Here is a 16,745-nt window from a genome sequence, read left to right on the forward strand (position 1 = left end):
AATCACTTTTACTCTACATCTATATAGTGTGTTGTCCTGTCAATCAGTCAAATACAGTACCATGTAATCAATGTAAAATACCCACCATGAGCATTTATTTATGAGGAAACAATAAATATGCAAATAAATAACAAATGTGATGCAGTTTCAGAGATTAATTTCATTGCCTCCAATGAAAAGAAAAGAATTCTAAAATTATTTATTTGGATGATCAAATTGAGGCATCCAGTCATGTCCATATTAAATGTTTGGATAGATTGATGGATAGTTATTATTATTTTTTTTTTTAGGATTAAAAATGATTAATTTCATGATTGAGTTATGTCTTACAATACACAATTATAGAGAAATCACTGTCCTAAATCCATACAAAGAATTCTTAGTGAAACTTATTGGATTGAAGACAAAAACATCTGCTATACCTTCCCCTCGAAACCTCTTCTAACCCTAACATGTGACAGCAAAGCAGTAAAAAGTGTTATTAAGTGACTGCCAAAGAATTAACATACTCCAGAGATCCTTGGCATTGAATGGTTTTGATGACAAGTGAAACCTAACAGCTCATAAGACTGCTTTTTTTTTCAAATGTCAAAACACTTGCTCTCACAAAAGTCATCACTTATTCCTTTTCATTAATGGCGCTATTCATTTTCTAATGCAGTCCTTAAAACATACAATGTCTACCAATGATGTTTCAGACGGCTTGGCAATAGTATGCGCAGAACACACTGGTAAGCCTGTCTTGGACCTACACCACTGCTTGCATTTCTGTGCAAGGTCATTTTGGACATATAATATTGCTTGTCTGGCAAAGCAAGGGCAAAATCAATGGTGTGTATAATGATATAGTGTGTAATCCATGTCCATTTGATAGTTATCATGGCCCCATTAAACTCAAAGACATAGCCCACAGCACTGCGGCCGGAGAAGTTGTGCAATGCCCGGGATTCTGTAGCGGCACCTTTCCATCCTGAGTAAACAAGCCACAATTAATCGCAGTGTGTAAATTTAACCCGGAGGCAAGAAGGCCACCTAAAGCCTTGCCACTAGACACCATCTTGGCAAATCGCCACACCTTATTTTTACTCTGACCTTTTCTGTGATTAGCAGTAGCGAGATTCAGCTGGCAGCACATACAATTCAGTCTAGAGCCAGGCTGAAAATATCGGCGGTTTCTGTTTTCACTTGAGATTATTGCAATCTTCAAGCATTTCATTGTTTCGGTTGAGTACAGTGGGCATTGTGATCATATGACATACACAGGCATGCATATTGATAGCTCTTCAGTGTGTACTTAACACATTAGTGTCACTCAGTATAGTTGTGCTTGGGTATTATGAGATTGGCCTCCACTTTACAAGCCTGGACATGTCTGAAAGTGTTTTTGCCCGCTTACTGGTTTGCTCAGTTAAGTGCCTTTCTAATTTCCCATAAGTCCGCTTTGGACAATATGTCCTAACCAAGTTTATGAGAAAAGTAGTGCAGCAAAGCTAGCAAAAACTTAAAACTATGTCCTCAAAAAGCTGATCAGGGCATCTGGGCATCCCATTGTGCAGGCATTGGGGACTTAAATCGGTGCAAACGAACTGATTATTTAAGCGTAAAATGTGGTTTGGACCAGGTGTGCGCTCTCAAAAGTATGGCAGAAGAAAGGAGTCAAAGCGCGATTGCGAGGGACAGGTCATGGCTGCGGTGAGTAGGGTCTCTGAACCTTCCAGGTGCACAGAAGTGTTGACTGATGGAAGCAGGCTTCGGCACTGGTGCAACTTCTCCGCAGGAACCCAACAGGGCCTTATTCACAAGGGACGCTCAGCCACACTCTGACTTGTTTTTTAAGAGCACATGTTTCCGAACATTTTTTTCTTGTAGCAAGTTTTGTACCAAGTGCCGCATAGCATTTATGTGTGTGTGTGTGTGTGTGCATGTTTAGAAACCATCCAACGGGGTCTTATTTGGCAGCAGGAGAATTCAACTACATCTTTAGCAAGCACCCGTAGGCGAGTTTGCACTGTGCTTCTCTCTGCACACTTGTAACCGCTCCCACACTTGAACAAGCAAGTGTGTGTGTGTGTGTTTGTGTGTGTGGAAGTGTGAGCATGTCAGTGTGTGAATCCCACTGGGTTCCATAGTCTGCGCCGAGCTCCACTTTATCCCTTGTTGTTTTGTGACTCAAAGGCTGCCGTCCTTGTCTCTATTTATGCAGTCCTCGTTAAAAACCAATACACCCTCATTACCAGCATTGCACGACTACGTCACACTTTGAAGCAGGTTCCACTTAGGTGAAAAGCAGACTGATCAGAGACTTAAAGTTGGTTATATCCATGTATACAGCACTTGCTCTATGTGCATCATCTCACTACCTCATCACCATATATTGTGAACATCTATACCTTCATAAAGAGTGAGACTTCACAGTTGTTCTGAAAGATCCCAGGTGATGTCCCTGAAACCTCACCAGGAATGTGGTAGTCCACCAGAGGGGATCTCTTCAGACTGACTCCAAATTATATTCTACTAGGAATGAAAATGAAAACAGATTCACTTTTATATAGTCTGGACCAGGATGTTAATTTAAAATCTCTATTCATCAGTAAATAACATTTTTGTTGTTGTTGTTGTTGTTGTTGTTGTTGTTGCTGTTCCTTGTATCACACAATGAGACTATTATTTATGTGTTAGCTCCAAAATATGTCTCACCTGCTTTCTTGCTTTCTTTCTGTGCATCATTTTATGCACATTTCTTCCCAGGATAGTGTTATTAAAATCGATGAATATTTCTTCAGAGTGACTTTCTTTAAAAAATAGGAACAGTAATAGTAATTATTATGCCATTTACTGCTCCATGACAGTAAAATTAAACAGTGTGTATGTGTGTCTGTGTGTGTGTGTGAACATATTCTTATCAATAATACAAAAACCTTGAGGTCTAAAAGCATATTACAGTTTTTTTTTTTTTAAAAATGTAGAAATGTGTTTTTTCTTACCTGTTTAGGAATGTAATATTATTGTTGTATTTTTTATCTTCTCTTTTTGAACCCTATCAGGATGGACAAGAAGAAAAAAGGAAGAAATGTAGATAAAGGAAGGAAGAACAAGATACAGAGGAAACCTTAAGCGTTGACCTCTCCATACTTTTCCTCCTGCAGAGCCGTCCTTGCCCTGGAGCATCCCACCACTCTTTCTGAGGGTGCAGAGATCAGGGGGCAAAATGTTTCCGTGTGCTGTGGTGTTGCTCGCCTTGGGCCATGCTATGATTTCCACCTCAGCCTCCTCCTTAAAGCTCCCGCCATGTCTCTCCAGCAGATATTCGTGAACATCTATGCTCATAGCTTGATATGGTTTCAAGAGCATCGTGCTGCTTCTTGTTGTTCTTGTTTAAACCGCTCGGGATTGTTTTTGCCAGATGTGAAGCGTAGCCAGATTCAAAGACGAGCAGCTGAAAGGAAGTTGTTTAGGAAGAAAGAAAGGAAGAAGAGATGTGTGGAGGAAGGGCTGTTCATTGGACGGCTGTCTTGCTGGGAGAAAGATGCAGGTTAAGTTACAGGATAGATCCATAATCAGTGAGACCAGAGACAACTGAATGAGGGAATTAGAGGCCTGCTGTGCTGCCAGCACGTCTTATCTTTAGCTAAGAGACATGTGGAGAGGCAGCATGCTAATTGCTGTATTTTACTTCCTGCATGAGCAGGAAGCATTCATTTAGACAAGTGCAATGTCCTTTAAAAGTGAAGAAGGGTACGTATCTCATTTCAAAAAAACAGTGGTGTGGACTGAGGTGTTTTTTTTTCTTCTTTTAAATAAAGTATAGTCAGTTAGATTGTGTTATTGCTTATACCTACAGTATGCAATGATTTGGAACTCATTCATGATTAGGAAGAATTTATGATACAGTTTGGGATACCGCAAACATTATTCAAATTGAAAAGACAATGTGTTCTAAACAAATATGAATATGGATTTTTTTTGTTTCAGAGAGTTTGTCAGAAGATTCAAAGGGTATCTGGTTGAAACTACAGATGTGTATCAGGAGTGGGAACCCACAGACAACAAAAACAAAAAAGTCAAACAAGGAAGCAATCAAATATGAGGCTCAAATAAAGACCACAGAGGTCCTTACACTGCAAAACATATCTTAGGAAGTAAAAATATCTTGAATATGCCTTTAAATTTACTAATATATTTATTATTATGATATTATTATAAATCAAATACTGTATAAGATTAGTCTGTGTGATTAAGATGCTTTTTTAGATGTTAATATCAAGCTTTAAATTTTAAAATGAGTAGTAGTTAAGACGTTGAACTACTGATTGGAAGGTAGTGAATACAAATCCCTGCACTACCAAGCTGCCACTGCTGGGCCCTTGAGCAAGGCCCTTAACCCTCAACTGCTCAGTTGTATAAATGAGATAAATGTAAGTCGCATCTGCCACGTGTCATAAATGTAGTGTAAATTAGGATACTAATTTGTTTTCGTTTTGGGAAGTAGTACCAACTAAATTTATTCAAATATTGTGGGAAGCTACAAGCAAAAATAGAACAACACGTGCGGGATTCAAAACCGTCCTGTGCACATCTCTAGTTGAGACAAAATATGAACTCGAGTGATGAGGTGAGGAAAACTTGATGAGGAGAATGCACACCATTCTGATAGTACTGGCATTTCTAGGTAGGCCACGCCCACTTCTGATAGTGCCATTACATTATACCTCTACCACAGACGAACCTAAAGGGGCAAAAAATAATCTCGGTTTAAACCGTCATCTGTCATGTTTATGATCCTTGGTTGTACACTTGAACACCTTGTGTTGCACAGCTCTTGTGTTTCTACTGTGCATCTCTAGCCATCACACTGTCTCTATGACATCAGCCAGAAGGTCTCCAGAGTGTCATCCAGCCATGCTTTACCTGTCCATGGCCTACAGCATGCCCAGAAGCAACATTCAGAAACCATTCTCCTCTGCAAGCTAGTGGACGTTGTTGTGAAGATGTCAGCGCTATATGTCTAGAAAGATCATGGACTGTGGAAGGATGGCTCACGTCAAGGCTGATTTGTGCCTGGCCCCAGGAGAGCCTACCCTCGAGATGCTGCTGTTTGCTGTCATGATAAAAGCAGGTATGTCATCAAGGCCGTATGGAATGTTACAACTGGTTAAGTCAGCATCTATCTCAGAAATTTCTGTTAGCTACACTGGAGAGAGATATCACAGCTTTCTTGCTCTCTCAAATGAGCTTCTATGAATCTTTTTTGTTTTGTTTTGTTTTGTTTCCTGAAAAAAAAAAATCTGGAAAATATTTCTCTGGATGCTTCCTGAGACAGGAAATGGTGTACATTAGAGACATGATATTTTTTCCCTTTTTTTATTTTTTATCATTTAAGCATCATATTTATTAGAAACAAATGAGTTAGCATGAAGCCCATTCACCAACCGTTTTTGAACTTTATGTGTAGGAGTTTAACACACACACACACACACACACACAGAGCTCTGATAGGGCAAAAAAAACATTAAAACTTTTCATTTTTATATTATATATATATATATATATATATATATATATATTTATATATATATATACATATATATATTTCTTTTACATCTGTCATTTCCATGTCTTGGCATTTGTGCTGGCGTTTGACGGGCGAGTGTTTTAATTCAGAAAGACATAAGTGTTAGTAGGATTATCTTTACATACTCTACCCAGATTAGCAGTGGATGTCTTGGTATGGTTGTCACAAAAGATTTAAAGTAATTAGACAAAGAAGTAATAAAGGATATAGTTTATTTTTGCAGTCACCTTAATAAAATCCAGGCTTGTCTTTCTTTTTTTCTTACCGCTGCAGTTTTATGTAACTTATCAAGGATTTAACAGTTCAGGTTTTGATTGTGAACACAAGAGCTTTTCTTTTCATTTATGTGTTTGCCATAAGACATATAATGCACACTGTTAACTAAACTGCTCCACAGCTCCAAACCGTCCAATATTTAATTACTTCAATTTTGCCGTAGCTTCAGCTATAATGCAAAATTAATTAACACCAAATGTTATTTAGGTTATCCATTCCCAATACTGTATATTCTGCATACTAATGCTTCATGTTTTCACACTTTCTTGCAATTTAATTACTCGTGTAATCAAGTATCACTCATTAAATAAGTATCATTAAATGCAACAAATTTACTGGTTTAATTTGTAAGGATTATTTAAGCCACTTCTGAGCCTGTGAATCCCCCATTCGTAAGTGGATTAATTAATTTGAATCAATAACTGCTCTCTTGCTTATCTGTAGCTGTGGAGATCCAAACTAGAGCTTCTACTACTCAAGTCAATTGTTAGAGTTGTTGTTGTTGTTGTTGTTGTTTTAAGTCACACAATTAAACAGTAAGTAATCAAGCTACCACTTCATGTTGTGAAATAATATTTCTGGTTTTTATGAATAATTGTCATGTTATTAAATTGCAGGCTGCTTTATGTTTTATGCAGGTTATTAAGCCGTTTACAGGATTTCAGCCCAATTCCGTGCAAACTGAAAACATCTGAAATGATTCTCATTCAGAAAGTATGCGTTTCTCTGCTGATCATCGTAAAATTGTGGAATAATATTTATGTAATTAGAGAATGTCAGTATTTTATTCAGGCTTTATTTACATATGATATTCACAAACGAGGCTGGACTTTCTGAAAGGAAAACAAAAGTCTGCACAAGTGTTTTAAAGCATATCAATCAGAAACCCTGAATATAATAACTTTGTTCTCTGTCTCTCGCTGTGGCCATGGTGAGGAATCTGTGGAGCTCGAGTTGCATTTCTGTTTGCATGTTTCAGTGTGTTACAAGTGCACACATGGAGCACATGTGCTGACATAATGATCTGACCCTGCCTTCAATCCAGAGCTAAAGAATGGCAACACATTACTTCCTTTTATTATTTAATCATTTACACATCCTTTAGAGAAAGTGCACTTTGTCTTTTTCCCTTCTTTTTTATTATTCGAATTATTTTCTTAACAAAACTGATCACATTTCATGTCACAATAGCAACCATTGTCATGATGCAGTTTTCTCATAGACAGCTGCTTTGTTAATGAAAGATTCAATTAAATTAATTTATTCATAAATTAGCACTAAGATACAGTGCTGAGAATATTAGCCGAATACAAATTGCCATGCAAACTGTCTGTCGCCTCAGAAATTCAGGGTGTATGATAGAAATCAGTGAGGATCACATGCCTGTGTTGATATCAGAGCTGCCCAGGTAGAGTGACACTAAATATAATGCAATGTGCCATTTAAAGGATGGATAACAGATGGTTTACAAGAGCCAGTCTGTGTATGCAAGGGTTTACATTATTAAGTTGTCACATCTGTGCGGGATGGCATATTTTGTATTTATCGCTAGGAATCAAACAAAGTGTTTGTGAGTGAAGAGAGTATGTAAGAATACAAAAGTAAGGGAGATGGTGAAGTAGGATATTGTCCATGATATTCACAATATTCACAGTCCATGCCTTGAGTTCATAGCTAGTCCCTCTGTCATCAATACTGCACCTCATTTGTATCAGTGAACAAGCGAGAAAAAAAGTCCTCAGACACTGTCATCAAATTCTCCCGCCGTGTTTGGCCTGGCAGCTGATCGCACGCTCGGAGTCGATGGCTCGGAACAGGTAAACTTGCTGAGAAACCAAAAGCAGATGTTGTGCTTTAAAACCCTTGCTTAGATGTCTAATGACTCCTAAAGTTAAGGGCCGTTGATCTGGAACCACTTTGATTTGCCAGCAGAAATGGGGCATCGCGCTCGTAATGAGAGGCATTACCTAATCACAATGGGTGTCGTGGAAACAAGAGCTTCTGAGACCTCCTTCATGTAAAGTATAAATCACAAGTGTTGAGTGTGTGATACGCAGTGCAGAAAGAGCTGGGAGAAGAAAAGAATAGAGATTTACACAGATCTTAGTGTCATCTCTATGCGAGAGGGGCGAATACAAGGCAAGTGAATGTGGTTGAAAATGTGTGTATAAGAACATCATAAACAACCACTTTATTACAGTACTTCAAAAAGAAATATCCGTTATCTAGTGAATTATTTTCATAATTAGCTTCTGTGTAGAATTTACTGTGTGATGCCGTTGATCTTTTCAGATTTCTACATTTTTTTGCTGGCGGATTTGAGTTGGGCAGGACCATATCTGGTAGAGGTGACATTGGGTAAACCTAAGGTCCACTCAGAGTAAGCCATCTGCTTTCATCACCACCAAAAAAATGACTTCTTTCCTGCTCACTCGGGTTCTTTGTGTCTGAGCAATGGTGAAGGAAACTGCATCTACCTAGCATTTTTTAACATATCATCACAACATTTTTGTTTAAACACAAAAGTGCTACCCAATTTTCTAGCCCTAGTGCAGTGGGGCAATTAATGTTGCTGGGATGATGCCACTGTCAATCAGTATGTGAACTGACACACCCACACAGTTCTGATCAGGCAGAAAAAGGGAGTTTTTTATATTTCTTAAATGTACTATTGGTGAATTCTGAATTAAAAGTGACTCAATCACAAATCACAAATATTTTTTTTTAACATTTGAATCTATGTTGTAATAGGTTTAAGGGTTCTTGACATGTTCATCTGAAGGAACCCTGCAACTAAGTGTTTTCCAAACAAAAAGTGTCAGCTGCATGGAAACAAGCTCCTGCCCACTAGGCCTTATTTACATGTCATGGAGTTATGTGAACTCTGTGTCACAGCTGCTCCGTACCCCAGGAATTCCAACTCTGAAAATCCTCATCCTCTAGCCACACCCACTTCCCAGGGTCCATTCCTATCACCCTGTTCAATTTCAAATTTTTGGCATTCTCTCATTTAACTCATGTTTAGATTTAGCTCATTCTGATTACCTCTGTGCTAAATGTTGTTTGTTATAGTCACCTACATTACTAAGCTAGTATTGTTTGCCTGGTAGTTTATTTTCCTGTGTTTGATTCTCCATTTTTATCCTCCTGTTTTGCCCCTTTTGTTTTGTTGCCCTATTTATAGTTCTGGTGTTATAGTTTTGAGACAATTTGTAGTTAATAATTTTAAGCATATGGCTTGTCCAAAACTGCATCCAGGTCAGCTCTTTGTAGTGCATCTTCTATGTAAATGAGCTGATAATGATCTACATATGTGCACTCTGAATTACATTTACTAATTACATTTTATCAAAAATACCTACATTTTGCTATGATGATATTATGATTCTCCGACATTATTATTATTATTATTATTTGTTTGTTTATTATTTTTATTATTTGCTCTACTTGTTACACTTGCTATACTATGTTACTGATATTGATTATTTAACAGGATGTTTATTTTTCAGAATGTTAAAATTTAAACATGCTCGGATCAAATGTGAGTATCCTACAGATACGCTAATTTCTCTTTATCTATAATATAAGATTGTACTAGTATGTGGCTAGATAGGAGACTACTAAATAGGTTTTGATTGTTTTATGTATACGGGGAAATAAGCAGGTTATAACGTATAAGTATGAAATCGATTAAAATTAAATTACACACACACACACACACACACACACACACACAGTCATTAGCTAAACCCATTGCCTGGTCATCATAATAAAAATGAACTGGGCGCAGTAATTATTCAGTGATAGCTCTCCAGGTAAGATAATCAGACATAAGAGCTGGAGTCGAAAAGTGTGCATGAGTATAATTTCAGAAAATAAACTTTTTCCTCCAACTCTCAGCGGTCAATTGACTAAGTGACCTTTAAGTGTTGCCGCTGCTGGATTTAAAATTGACAGCGTGAGATGCTAATTGTTTGGAGAAGAGAAGCTGGTGAGACCAATGCAGAGAGACCAGTGTTTTCTTTTTTCGTCCTCCTTCTTTCTCTGGTGTGGTGAATTAATGTAGATTTCTTTCCATTTGTGTAAGCTTCGGTCAAGAAATTACAGTCTGCTCTCCCCACTGTGCAGTATGTTTTCACAGATTAGATATTGTGCAGAAAGATGCATTACTGAACAAGTAACACACAATCTCCACCCCCATATCTGCCTTTGATCTCATGATGCGCTTCAATGAGAAAGCTAATGTGATTATGGACTAACATACACTTTTCAACACAAAAATGACTACAAAGTGCAGGCCTGCACATGTGCTTGAAAAGAAAAAAATAACTAAACAGGACTATTTCTCAGCAAAACAAGACATGATCTTTGCCAAACCAGTCCCTACGAGGTTTTTCAAGGACCAGAAAGCATACTCCCACTGGTTTTTCTGTGCTGAACAGCCCCCTGTGTCCACTCTCTGTCTCTCTGGAATCATTTGGTGGTCACATTCTGCACATAATAGCTAGCCCTTATAACAGGCTTTTAGCTATTGTGCGATTTTTAGTGACCCTATTTTTCTGTTTGAGTGGCAGACACTTTAACCTAACAGACCTTAATGCTGGTACCCTTCAGGGGAGGTAATTGCACTCTATATCCATCTGCCCTGACCTCTTTCACCCTTGCTGAGCTCCACCAAGAGCTGTCCTTTCAGCAAGGCAGCTGGACCAAGGTTCGGCCAAAAAGGCAGAAAAACAGATTTATACAATGATACATGACGAGCACTGTACTATTATAATTCTAAACCCATGAACAGGAGGACTGTGTTGGAGTCGACGAACACAAAATGTCTTCAAGTAGCTATAGGAAAATGCGCTTCCTTTAGGGTTTTCTAGAGATTGTTATTGAGCTGGTTTGGATTTGGATTTAACCAAGCATTGCATCTCCGTTACAAACTCAGAGTGGAAGCGTAAGTTATCGGTGTATTGCTAGTTGGGTTGGTCCTAAGCCTTTTTTTCTGGTTTTTGACCAGTTATTATACTGAAGGTCATGATTTGGGTGGAATGGCAGCAGTAAGTGTGCCATGTGAAATCTGCCATTGCAGTGGGATTTCTGAACCCATTTGGCTCCAAATAGTTACCAGAACACCTGTTTGCCCAGACGTGAGTGCAAAATGGTATTTTTGTGACTTGGACTGAACCCTTAAAATTCCTGTTCTGTATCTTACAACAGATTTTTTTTGAATGTGCACTTATTCTGTTGCTCCACTTTACGAAAAATAGGTTAACCAACAACTAAGTAAATACAACAGACAGTAGCGCCTAGGACAAGCAGAATTTGTGTCTGAGCTGTTAGTTATATATTGCTCGGTGGACAAGTAGGTTCAACAATAAGAAAAATAAATTTGGTTTGTATGTTTAAACTTAATGCGCTTCATGGTGGTGTGATGCACCTCAATGGTTTGTCATACCTCAAACTATCTGTCTTACTTGTTAGTGGATTAATTAGTGTGTATGGATGACAGACAATCTTTTCAGAATCAGGAACAGGCAGGTAGGTGGAAACATACTGGCTACCACAACACACAGTCATATCATGGTTAAACATGTGGAGAGCTTCTAGCTAAAATGTTGACCAATTACTTATTGACATTTGTCAAGGACACAATGCGATCACACATTAAGAACTTTGTTAGAAGAGGTTGATGATCATATACTTGTTTGTTACACAAAATCTGTTGTAATGAATATTAACTAGCTAATAATCTAGTCTTACATTATTGCATTGTGTTAACCACCACTTTTTTGCATAGTCAATTAGACTTCTGGGCAACCAAAACATGAGTCAAGGAAAGCACACTGGAGCTTTTAATTGCTTGATAGGCTTGATAATGCATTTATGATTTGTCTACCCCTTTTCTACCACACTCACATGCACTAATGTTGCAATGTTATGTCATATTTTTGTATTTGTATTATGATCATGTATATCAGGCCCTGAATGTGGTAGCCTTGTATGTAGACTGCATGTCAGCCAATGTGATACACATACTGTATCTAGCATGGGCTTAAAGAACTCTTGATCCACAGGTGGCCGTTCTGAGTATTCTGAAGACATGGGAGAAAAACTGTGCAGCTGTGACCCTCCTGTTCGTGTTTTCCACCTCTCCACCATTCCTAGTCCCCATGCCTTCATCTGTCACTCGGGACGCCTGCCGTGCCAGCGTCATGCCAACCATGGCAAGATTAGAAAATTGCCCAAATGGTAGGGTGGAAAGGTATAATTGAAAATGGCAAAGGGGGCTTAATGGGGGCAGATGTTTGAAGTGAGCGCTCTACGCTGTTAAGTATTGCAGAATAGAGGCAAGGCAGGCCTCGGAGGGCCACTGCGCACAACGATTACTCTCCATGTCAGGACTCCAGGACAACGGCAGGCTAAGAAAGCCTGGCAGACAGCGCGCAGACAAACAAGAACGGCGCTTAATCATGGAGATTACTGTGCCGCCACTGCTGCCATGACAGGGACTAATTGAGGGAATGCGAGACACCTTCTAATGAACATCTAATTAAAACCAACTGCATGTTCCAAGAAAGAACTTGAAGAACTTACTTAGGCAAATAAGACAGGCGTTTTCTTTCATCGCCTTTTATTTACTCAAAGCTTGAGCTGAGAGAGATGGATGATGTACAGTAAAGGAACTGCTGTGTTTCTTTTATCTTTTCTAAAAGAAATTCTCCAGTTCTGTTTAGTTCTGACACTCATTTAAGTTGAACAGCCGGTAAGGTTTTTTTTTTTTTATATGTCTGACCCATCATTTTTTCCACTTATTCTATTTAGAAGTTAAATATCATTGTGGTTCCATAATGATTTGTCCAATATCACCTTAAAAAGAGCTGACAGTCGGGTCAACACCCTAAACCTCTCCAATGAGTCCTTTGTTATGTCAGTGCTAGCACGGAGTTCTGCTAAACTCAAACTCTATACTTTAAATCATACCATAATTGCTCTACAATTCCCAAAACGCAAAAATGAATCTGCTCTGTTCATTTTATTTGCTTGGATTTGGATGGCAGGGACTGAAACTTCAGCTGAGATCATTTCTTTGAGTTATGTTTGTCTATTTGGTTTGTTTTCAAAGAAAGGTGTGCTGACATTTGAACATTTTTTTCATTGCTTTCCATTGACTTTGCAGAATGCTGGTGTTGGTATGTTAGAAAACCTTCCTTTCTTTCCATTCTCTTGAAAATGGAGGTCCACATTAGATTTTTCTCCACATTTTCCCTTACATTTTCTCTTATTTTTTTTTCCTCCCATCAATGCCAAAGCTGCAGGAGCACCCGAATTGCATCAGAAAATGACCCTTCGCAGCCAGGGCATGTGACAACATTATTAGGAACATTATAATGTGAAGGGGATTTGGGGCTAATATGGATGGCACTGGTGCCCATTTAGCTGTGAAAGGTGGACATAACGGCACCCACTCTGAAGACATGTGTTAAAGACGTGTGGGGTTCTCTAACTGACAATTTAGTGGTTACTTCTCCATAATTGGGACATCACCAGGCAGTTTTCCCCAGAAAACATGTCATAGTTTGGCCTGGTTATCGTTTTGCTTGCCAGAGCCTTTAATGCACTCTCAAACAACTTAACTCTTGCATATTTTGCTTGTGTCAATCTGACCTCCACCATTTACTCTGGTAAATATATTGCATTACAAAGTGCATAACTTTGTTACAATCTCTATTACTTGTTGTTAGGCACATGCATGGGGTTGTGTAAATATTTTTCTTTTAAAATCAATCCCAAACAGTACAACATAGCTCTTCCCCAGCCACAATTGAGTTTCAGTGAACTGAAATATATAGAATTTTCCATCTTAAGCGCGAGTTGTTTCTTTGTGTTGTGGGACTTTAATTCAGGGGTAGGCTGTTGGTCTTGACCACTAAATATTGGGTTTTCCCATCTATTTTTCTCGAGTGCAGTCCAAGACAGTTAGGGATACTGCACTCTCTATCATTTAGAATAATCTGCAGAAAAAGAATAACAAAATCAGTCACTCTGACCTCTTGATGTGGCAATAAGTATACTCTATACCTCATTATCAGGACAAAATTTACATACATAACATCGTTAATAGCATATTATTATTAGTGTGTGTAATGCTTAGAGAATTTCTATAATCTGTTATCAATAGTGGTAGTGGTTATTTTCGCACATGCCACAATATATTTACACATATATTGTGGTCATTGGTTTTAGGTAGATGTAAACTCAATTCTTCAAAATAACATTATAAGAATACAAAGTAGTTTAAACTTATAGAACCCTATAGCCAAATGTGATTTTTATTTCATTACTGTTCACACTGATTCATTAATACTGTTAAAAAATATTGTTAATAGCCTTAGCATAACAAATCTAACCAGCATCATATTTACAGGATCTAAATCTGTAAACAGTACACTAAATGCCTGGAGGTTGTGTAATTTTTTGTTAAATTGTGACTTGAACTATCTGCTATACCAATTTAGTGAAAGTCAGCAAGTAGCATTCGAGGAAGCCTTAAGGTCTCAATCTAATTTTAATTTCACACCACAGCTGCTTTAAATGATGATTGACACTGCTAGTGCAGCTATTAATTGATAAACACAGAAATTTACTTGAAGAAGCTAAATGCTTAATCAAACATTTTTAGAATTTCGCCCTGTACTTAACCAGCTAATATGTTTGACATGTCTTTTAAATCAGCGATAGTTAGTGAGCATGCCTGATTGGCCAGGCTGTCACTTTAAAAAGGATGCCTGGAGCCGTTCGCTTGCTGGGTGGAGAGAGAAATGAGCCTCGTGAGTGATGCCTGTCTAGAAGTGTCCGCTGGATTGAAAGCTATTATGGGAACATTTATTATGACACCTAAATTGTCAGATGCAAAGCACGGCCAAATGCACCATGAAATGGACCTGAGAAGACCTCACTCTTCACACCCCATCTGTTCTCCCTGCCATGCGATCTTCTGAGCGAGAAGATGGAGCTGCCAAGAGTCCAAGCTGGAGAGAAGCTGAAGGCTTTACATATGTGAAGATGCTATATACTGAACTTAGCTGAAAGTACTTAGCCAATAAAAGTAAGTTGAAGGGAAAATACTGTATATTTAGAATAAAATCTGCACTATGTGTTTTAAGATAAACTCTTTATCCTGATCTATGAACAACGAGTGGCATTTTATTAGCTTTTATTGAAGATTTGGATTCATTTCTAAAAAGATCTTCTACCTGCTGTAGTATGAGCACATTTTGCCCAAATATTATTATTAATTTTTAAAAACCAGTATAGCTTGACAGATACCTGCTTCCCTCCTTTTACCAAATGTAACTCTTAGCATATAGACCAATCCAAACCTGATTTACTGCTAGTGTTATTTTCAGAAAAAGAAAACCTCCATTTTCGATGAGTAATAGATGGATTGATGTTCAACATGATGTGTAGTTGATTTGGTAAATATAAGAGCTGGCATGTACTGTAGCTGATGTTAAATATAACTGTAGCCATCCTTGCTAATTTACCGGCAATGCAATGCCATGAATTCGCTTGATTTTCTGGGTATTAGCGTTCTATTATGAACAGTTCCAGGTGAATCACAAACTCCACGTTCTAACAATAGTGCTGCAAAAAGTATCTTGCAATTAGGAAATTGCTCTTCTTAATGAAACATGTAAAGGTTTAACTCAAGTGTCCGAGTGTGCACATACGCATGATTTTGTGCATACACTACATGATTCGTTTCATCCCTGTATGCATCACTAATCCAACATACAGCGTATATGTCATTTCAATTGAATCCAAATCACAAGAATCAATCTACGATACAGAGATGACCTTAGTGGTGGGCCCTTCACTGATTCCCCTTGCCTAGAGGTGAGTGCCTCCCATCTAATTAGGAGATAAAAGCTGCCACTTACCATGGGCTTTAGGGCTCGTTCAGACGCACATACACAGATACAATCGGGTTACCATGGCCACCTGCCAGTGCGTCCGGATCGCAGTACATCTCTATCAGGACTAAAGGAACTGCATCTGCCTCGCAGCATTATGCAGCCAGGGAAAGGCAGTATTTTTAGCATGCATTGTGTTTTCTCTACGTGCCTATATAGGTACTTTGAGCAAACTAAGTGATATCTGCATTAAAGTCATGGACAGACCTATTAGAGGTGATAAAGATAATATTGTTGTTATTGTATTCTATGATAATGGATACAATGATGAATATGATTTTTATTAATGAATATGGTTAACTGTTGTTAATGTGTAATGTCAGAAGTTGACATTTTTACCAAAGGCTGTAGGCTTTTTTTTCTGCCATTAACAGGAGAGAATCATAACATAGAGAGGGAGAGAGAGAGAGAGAGAGAAGTGGGGGTAGGAACACTTCCATTCATGTAGCAGCAGGATGGTTGTCATCAGAGAGAGGATCTTGGTGCCAGCTTGTGGCTGTCTGTGGATGCTGGCAACTGCCGCAGTAACGAGGGGGGAGAAATAGGCCGAGCCACCAGCAATAATCCTGCCTTCAAAAGATCCAGATGGCTAACCTTTCAGTCAAAATATTGTTTTTGGAGGGAGGTGTTCAGACTCCCACCCCTCTCTTTCTCTTCTCTCTCTCTCTCTCTCTCTCTCTCTCTCTATCTCTCTCTCTCTCACCTGCTGTGCTTTATCAGATTTTGGGGTCCTCCCCAGGAAAACAAACAGTACTCATCCGAATGTTCCGGAGTTGTATGGGTTTGAGTGGGAAAAGTGTATTTGTTGGGGACGGTGTGTGTGTGTGTGTGTGTGTGTATATGTGTGTATGTGTGTGTGTGGAGGGGGATGTGGGCTCCTCTCAGTCTCCTGGGCAGGACACACACAGAGCGACTCTGTGTGGAGAAGA

This window comes from Pangasianodon hypophthalmus, chromosome 24, assembly GCF_027358585.1.
Source record: "Pangasianodon hypophthalmus isolate fPanHyp1 chromosome 24, fPanHyp1.pri, whole genome shotgun sequence".
NCBI lineage: Eukaryota > Metazoa > Chordata > Actinopteri > Siluriformes > Pangasiidae > Pangasianodon > Pangasianodon hypophthalmus.